At 51.7% G+C, this 8,393-nt stretch overlaps 1 long non-coding RNA gene across 1 annotated transcript; it reads right to left on the bottom strand.

The window, feature by feature from the left end:
• Positions 1-3,531: 3,531 nt before the first annotated feature.
• LOC116058536 lies at positions 3,532-8,121 on the bottom strand. Its single transcript, XR_004107070.2, has 3 exons — positions 8,052-8,121; positions 7,436-7,561; positions 3,532-3,669 (listed from the first exon to the last, which is right to left on the bottom strand). It is a non-coding gene; the product is annotated as an uncharacterized LOC116058536 (long non-coding RNA).
• Positions 8,122-8,393: the final 272 nt, after the last annotated feature.

Here is an 8,393-nt window from a genome sequence, read left to right as displayed (position 1 = left end):
CATAATTGCACAATTCCTCCAAGTACCTGACTAAAAAACTACAAATCCCTATCCTTACTAGAGTCAATATAGTGTTTAGTATCTCCTAAATAGGGCTGTCAAATGATTAATTTCTATTAATTTCTCTGAATTTCTGCAATTAATGCGATTAAAAAAAATTAATCACATCGCGGCGGCCCTTAATCGCATCGCGATTAACGCATTAATGCTGACAGCCCTAACACACACACAGACACACACACACACACACAGACACACACATGCACAGAGACACACACACACACACACACCCACACACACACACACACACACACACACACACACACACACACACACACACACACACACGGCCCTATTTTAACGATCTAATTTATTTATATATTTTTTTATTTAACCTTTATTTATTCAGGGGCAGTTCACTGAGAGGCAGCCTCTCTTTTGCAGGAACACCCTGATCACATTCACACAGTCACACATTCATACCTGGAAGCTGCCCAGTACTACCACAGTCTGATCTGCTGGCCACTGAGCAGCTCCACTGGAGCCGTTGGAGGTTAAGGGCCTTGCTCAGTGGTGGTAATGAGGGAGGGACAAGCGCTGCTCTTTCACTTTCCCCACCCAGATTTTTATCCTGTCGGTCTGGGGATTGAACCGACGACCTCCTGGTCACAAGCTCACGTCTCTAACCTTTAGGTCGCCACTGCCCCTAAGTGCACAGCATGAAGCGCCTGGCGCAGGTGCGTTTAGGGCGTGTCCAAATCCACTGTTGCTAGTTTAACGGTGTAAAAAGGGTCCGTGTGCCGGGGTCATGGTTCTAAAGGGTTGTACTTAGTGTCTTCATTAATCAGAGGGGTGTTTTGGGAGTAACATGAAATAAACCAATCAGAGATCATCTCCCATTCCCTTTAAAATCCAGCCGCGTTTGGACCTTGGAGCATTGCTGTTATGATGGAGGATTTACACCGTAATATTTTTATTTGTAATCTTCTGCATGTGTGTGTGTGTGTGTGTGTGTCTCTCTCTCTGTTTGGGTGTGTGTGTGTGTGTGTGTGTGTGTGTGTGTGTGCTGCTGTGCGTCCCTGTGTGTGTAACAAGCATAGTGTGCGCTGTGCACGAGCCTAGGAGCATTTTACTAATGCTCTGTTAAAATAAAAATGAAATGCTGCGTTATTGACTTTAGACCAGGTTTTTGTTGGTCAATGGTGCCATCACTTCCCACTGCCTCAAGATAGCAATACTCCCAGAATGCACCTGAACACACCTCCCTGTAAGACCAGCAGGCCCAGAATGCACCTGAACACACCTCCCTGTAAGACCAGCACGCCCAGAATGCACCTGAACACACCTCCCTGTAAGACCAGCCATGGGCCACAGATGGGTGCAGGTGTATTTGTTATTTAAACGACGCGGGCGCTGGACGGGAAACTGACAACTGGGACGGTCTTAAACTAGCAAAGACACTTGCATCAGGCTTTGCGCCGTGCTGCGCCGGGTGCAAGATAGGGCCCAGAGACACACACACACACACACAGACACACACACACACACACACACACACACCCAAACAGAGAGAGAGACACACACACACGCACGCACACACAGAGAGAGAGATAGACACACGAACACACACACACAGTTCTTCAAACGACCACATCGATCGCTTGTTTCTACCTTTCGACACATTGATTCATTTTGGTTTAATCAACAGAAGTTGTTGATTATGTAAATGTAACTATCATGTGACCGGTGGTCGCCGTATTTCGTACGAAACCAAACAACCACACAAAGTGTATCCAAACCAGGGAGCTGGGTGAAAGTGTAATGGAAACATACCAAGAATAGATTACAGGAGAATGGGGAAGTACCGAGAAGGGGAACCTGTCTTAAGACTGAACGGATGATCTGTTCAACCCAGATATGATCCGTTTGCACAAGTGTTTCCAAAGATACAATGAGTTGTTTTTCCTTTAAAATGACCAGATCATCCTTATACTTCATGCATCGCAATCTAACCGTGATGAACGTAAGGTAACCTTGGCAGATTACAGAAGTACAACTTTGAAAGTCAACACATACTCACAAACTGGTTCATACAATATTGTACAAAATTTCATGCACACCAATTCGTATGAAATCCAATCAAACACACACACACACACACACACACACACACACACACACACACACAGACACGCACAGAGACACACACACACACACACACACACACACACACACACACACACACACACACAGAGAAACACACACACACACACACACACACACACACAGGAAACACACACACACACACACACACACACACACACACACACACACACACACACACACACACACACAGACACGCACAGAGACACACACAGAGACACACATAGGCACACACATAGGCACACACACACACACACACACACACACACACACACACACACACACACACACACACACACACACACACACACACAGACAAAGACATACACCAGGGCCGTGCAGAGACCTTTTGAGGGGCAGGGGCTCAAATTCAAAAAAGGGCATATGGAACAAGATTTGCTAACAATTGTGACGGCCCCTGTGTGGTCTGGTGGGGCCTACCTGTAGGAGTGATACCTCTCCTTTGAGTTGGTTGCAGATCTGGTGCACCTGGGAGCTGTGAGGTGATAAAGCTCCACCTGGTCAGACTACACACTCTCGCTCTTCACGGCAATCCAGAGATCAACCATGGCCTGATCATCCTGTCTGCCACATCTTGTTTTGAGTTTATTTCAGTTACAGAGACACACTTTGCACATTATAAAAAGATATGTTTACTTTATTCTTTTGTTAAATAAATCAACTGTTAACCTACAGATAACTGCTGCTGCTACACACACACACACACACACACACACACACACACACACACACACACACACACACACACACACACACTTCTGTTAACCTACAGAGAACTCACACACACACACACACACACACACACACACACACACACACACACACACACACACACACACACACAATCAAATACACTTTTGCTAGTTTGACGGTGGAAAAAAAAGGCTCCGTGCGCCGGATTTACACCGTAATATTTTTATTTGTAATCTTCTGCGTGTGTGTGTGTGTGTGTGCTGCTGTGCGTCCGTGTGTGTGTAAAAAGCATAGTGTGCGTGCTGTGCACGAGCCTAGGAGCATTTTACTAATGCTCTGTTAAAATAACAATGAAATGCTGCGTTATTGACTTTAGACCAGGTTTTTGTTGGTCAATGGTGCCATCACTTCCTGCTGCCTCAAGATAGCAATACTCCCAGAATGCACCTGAACACACCTCCCTGTAAGACCAGCATGCCCCGAATGCACCTGAACACACCTCCCTTAAGACCAGCAGGCCCAGAATGCACCTGAACACACCTCCCTGTAAGACCAGCAGGCCCAGAATGCACCTGAACACACCTCCCTGTAAGACCAGCAGGCCCAGAATGCACCTGAACACACCTCACTGTAAGAGCAGCACGCCCAGAATGCACCTGAACACACCTCCCTGTAAGACCAGCACGCCCAGAATGCACCTGAACACACCTCACTGTAAGACCAGCACGCCCAGAATGCACCTGAACACACCTCCCTGTAAGACCAGCACGCCCCGAATGCACCTAAACACACCTCCCTGAAAGACCAGCACTGTCAGGGTTTTGGTATTTTGTTCTGTTTTATTGTGTAGTCTTGTTTCTCTGTTTTGCTTGGTTTCCTGTTTTATTTTGTAGTCTGTCTTGTCTCCCTTGTCCTGTCTAGCTTTCTTCCTGTCTTTGTTTGTTTCCTGCCTTTTTTGATTTGTTCCACCTGTTGTGTCACCTGCCTCTCGTTCCCTCATTACCTTGTATTTAGCCTCTCTGTTTTCCTTTGTCTCTTGTCGGATTGTCTCGTTATTTTTGCTGTGCGTTCTGTTCTGTTTGAGTTCCCTGTCTTGGATTTCCTTGTTTTCTGGATTATTTGCTCCCAGTAAGTGTTGCTTTTGTTTAATTAAAGCTCTTTAAACTGCATTTGGGTCCCAACCTTGCCTGCCTTCGCACCAGCCGTGACAGAACGATCCGACCAGTTATGGACCCAGCAGTTTTTGAGCCTCTCATTCACCCGTTGGATTCTGATGGTGAATTCATGATTGAATTTTTTCGTGGCCTGTATGAGGAGGATCCTGCCCTTGCTAGGCACATCATGGAGGCTCGCTGGCAGGCTACTGAGAGAGAGTTTAGCTTTTCAGTCTCCAAGCCTGTCAGTCTTCCAGAGTTTCAGCAGCCAACTCGCCTCTCTGTCTTCAAGACTGACTGCCTTTCCGAGCCTCATGTGCAGCAGACAACCAGCCTGCCTGTTTCACGGCCTACTAGCTTCCTAGCTACTGGCTCTCTGTTCCTGACCCAGCCTGCCTCCTCGGAACTTTTTTCTGTTTGCTCTACTGCTGCCTGTCGGGCGGGCACCCCCAACAGCAAGCAGTCCTTTGAGGGGACCCGCCTGGCTGTGTTTTCTGGGACTCGTGGAGGCCGAAGACGGAGGAGGGGAAGACATGGCTCCCAGCGCCATGCCCTGCATCTACCTCTTGTCGAACTTGAGCTGACCAGTGTATCTGAGCCTGAGCTGACCTGTGTATCTGAGCCTGAGCTAACCTGTGTACCTGAGCTAACCTGTGTACCTGAGCCTGAGCTAACCTGTGTACCTGAGCCTGAGCTAACCTGTGTACCTGAGCCTGAGCTAACCTGTGTACCTGAGCCTGAGCTAACCTGTGTACCTGAGCCTGAGCTGACCTGTGTACCTGAGCTTGAGCTGACCTGTGTACCTGAGCCTGAGCTAACCTGTGTACCTGAGCCTGAGCTAACCTGTGTACCTGAGCCTGAGCTAACCTGTGTACCTGAGCCTGAGCTAACCTGTGTACCTGAGCCTGAGCTAACCTGTGTACCTGAGCCTGAGCTAACCTGTGTACCTGAGCCCGTGCTGTGCAGCAGACCTAAGCCCGTGTTCAGCGGACCTGAGCCCGTGCTGTCCAGCGGACCAGAGCCCGTGCTGTTCAGCGGACCTGAGCTCGTGCTGTCCAGCGGTCCTGAGTCCGTGCGGACCAGAGTTACTGTTCCTGAGTCTACCAGTGTTCCTGAGTCTGAGTTCACCATTGTTCCTCCGCTGACGTGCAGCCTTCCAGAAGCTTCGCTGACGTGCAGCCTTCCAGAAGCTTCGCTGACGTGCAGCCTTCCAGAAGCTTCGCTGATGTGCAGCCGCCCAGAACCGCTGCTGACGTGCAGCCTTCCAGAGTCTCCGATGACCACTCTGCTAGAGTCTTCCAGTCGTCCAGAGTCTCCGATGACCGCTCTGCTAGAGTCTTCCAGTCGTCCAGAATCTCCGATGACCGCTCAGCTAGAGTCTTCCAGTCGTCCAGAGTCTTCGATGACCGCTCTGCTAGAGTCTTCCAGTCGTCCAGAGTCTTCGATGACCGCTCTGCTAGAGTCATCCAGTCGTCCAGAGTCTTCGATGACCGCTCTGCTAGAGTCTTCCAGTCGTCCAGAGTCTCCGATGACCGCTCAGCTAGAGTCTTCCAGTCGTCCAGAGTCTCCGATGACCGCTCAGCTAGAGTCTTCCAGTCGTCCAGAGTCTTCGATGACCGCTCTGCTAGAGTCTTCCAGTCGTCCAGAGTCTCCGATGACCGCTCTGCTATAGTCTTCCAGTCGTCCAGAGTCTTCGATGACCACTCTCCCAGAGTCTACGTCGACAGATCTCCCAGAGTCTACGTCGACCGCTCTCCCAGGGGGTTCGTCTACAGGTAAGCCAGTGACTTCGCCAGTCACCGGCGCCCCAGAGACTGTCCCTGAGGCCTTGCCGGTCTCCGGCATCCCAGAGACTGCCCCTGAAGCCTTACCGGTCTCCGGCGTCCCAGAGACCTCCCTAGTGACTTTGCCTTTGTTCTGCACCCATGAGACTTTGCCTGTGGCGGTCAGGCCGACTCCGGCCCCTCGTGTCCTGTCGGCGGTCAGGCCGACTCCGGCCCCTTGTGTCCTGTCGGCAGTCAGGCTGACTCCGGCCCCTCGTGTCCTGTCGGCGGTCAGGCCGACTCCGGCCCCTAGTGTCCTGTCGGCAGTCAGGCCGACTCCGGCCCCTCGTGTCCTGTCGGCGGTCAGGGCGACTCCTGCTCCCCGTGTTTTGTCGGTGGTCCGGCCGACTCCTGCCCCCCGTGTTAGGTCGGGGGTCCGGCCAACTTCTGCTCCAGTTACCCTGCCGGTGGATTTGCCGACTTCTGATCCTATTGCCTTGATTCCTGTTCCTGATTCTGTTGCGTTGTTGGCAGACACTGGCCCCGCTGACTCATTGCCTGTCTCCAGCCCAGCTGACCCGTCGCCTGTCTCCAGCCCAGCTGACCCGTCGCCTGTCTTCTGCCCAGCTGACCCGTCGCCTGTCTTCTGCCCAGCTGACCCGTCGCCTGTCTTCTGCCCAGCTGACCCATCGCCTGTCTTCAGCCCAGCTGACCCATTGCCTGCCCGGCCCACAGAGGGGTGTAGCCTTCGCTGGCCCGCCAGGTCTCCAGAGGAATTCAGCCTTAGCTGTCCTGCTTGTCCGCCTGAGGGATGCTGCCTTCGCCGCCGGCCTCCAGAGGGGTTTCGCCTTCGCCGCCGGTCTCCGGAGGGGTTTCGCCTTCGCGGACGGCCTCCAGAGGGGATTTGCCTTCGTGGACAACCTCCAGAGGGGATTCGCCTTCGTGGACGACCTCCAGAAGGGATTCGCCTTCGTGGACGGCCTTCTGATGGGTTTCACCTTCGTGGCCGACCTCCAGAGGGGATTCGCCTTCGTGGATGGTCTGTTGATGGGTTTCGCCTTCGCCACCGGCCTCCAGAAGGATTCTGCTTTCGCCGTCGCCCTCCAGAGGGGTTTCGTCTTCACGGACGTCCTTCAGAGGGGCTCTACCTTCGCCGACCTGTTCGGCCGCCTGAAGGATTCAGCCTTCGCCGCCTGAAGGGTTCTGTCTTCGCTGCTGGTCCAGGTGCCCAAGGGTTACAGCTTGCCCAAGGGTCTTCCTGTCCCCTGTCCCGAGTGGCCTCTCCATTCCCTAGCCCCGTTTGACTTTTTTGTTATCTGTTTGGCCCTCCTCCGGTCCCCCTCCGCCCTCCCTGGGTTGTCTTTTGTTCTGTTTTTGTTTTTGGGTCATCTGGGATCTGTCCCTTGGGGCCCAGAATGCACCTGAACACACCTCCCTGTAAGACCAGCACGCCCAGAATGCACCTGAACACACCTCACTGTAAGACCAGCACGCCCAGAATGCACCTGAACACACCTCCCTGTAAGACCAGCACGCCCAGAATGCACCTGAACACACCTCACTGTAAGACCAGCACGCCCAGAATGCACCTGAACACACCTCCCTGTAAGACCAGCACGCCCCGAATGCACCTAAACACACCTCCCTGTAAGACCAGCACGCCCAGAATGCACCTGAACACACCTCACTGTAAGACCAGCACGCCCAGAATGCACCTGAACACACCTCCCTGTAAGACCAGCACGCCCCGAATGCACCTAAACACACCTCCCTGAAAGACCAGCACTGTCAGGGTTTTGGTATTTTGTTCTGTTTTATTGTGTAGTCTTGTTTCTCTGTTTTGCTTGGTTTCCTGTTTTATTTTGTAGTCTGTCTTGTCTCCCTTGTCTTGTCTAGCTTTCTTCCTGTCTTTGTTTGTTTCCCGCCTTTTTTGATTTGTTCCACCTGTTGTGTCACCTGCCTCTCGTTCCCTCATTACCTTGTGTATTTAGCCTCTCTGTTTTCCTTTGTCTCTTTTCGGATCGTCTCGTTATTTTTGCTGTGCGTTCTGTTCTGTTTGAGTTCCCTGTCTTGGATTTCCTTGTTTTCTGGATTATTTGCTCCCAGTAAGTGTTGCTTTTGTTAAATTAAAGCTCTTTAAACTGCATTTGGGTCCCAACCTTGCCTGCCTTCGCACCAGCCGTGACAAGCACGCCCAGAATGCACCTGAACACACCTCCCTGTAAGACCAGCACGCCCAGAATGCACCTGAACACACCTCCCTGTAAGACCAGCACGCCCAGAATGCACCTGAACACACCTCCCTGTAAGACCAGCACGCCCATGGGCCACAGATGGGCGCAGGTGCATTTGCAATTTAAACGACGCGGGCGCTGGACGGGAAACTGAAAACTGCGTTGGTCAGTTTCCTAACAACGTTGATCTTAAACTAGCAAAGACACTTGCATCAGGCTTTGCGCCGTGCTGCGCCGGGTGCAAGATAGGGCCCAGAGACACACACACACACACACACACACACACACACACACACACACACACACACACACACACAGAGAGAGAATTCTTCAAACGACCACATCGATCGCTTGTTTCTACCTTT

Source organism: Sander lucioperca, chromosome 22, assembly GCF_008315115.2.
Source record: "Sander lucioperca isolate FBNREF2018 chromosome 22, SLUC_FBN_1.2, whole genome shotgun sequence".
NCBI classification, from domain to species: Eukaryota; Metazoa; Chordata; class Actinopteri; order Perciformes; family Percidae; genus Sander; species Sander lucioperca.
Note: the sequence above shows the minus strand (reverse complement) of the source record. Positions and strands in the feature narration are given on the sequence as shown.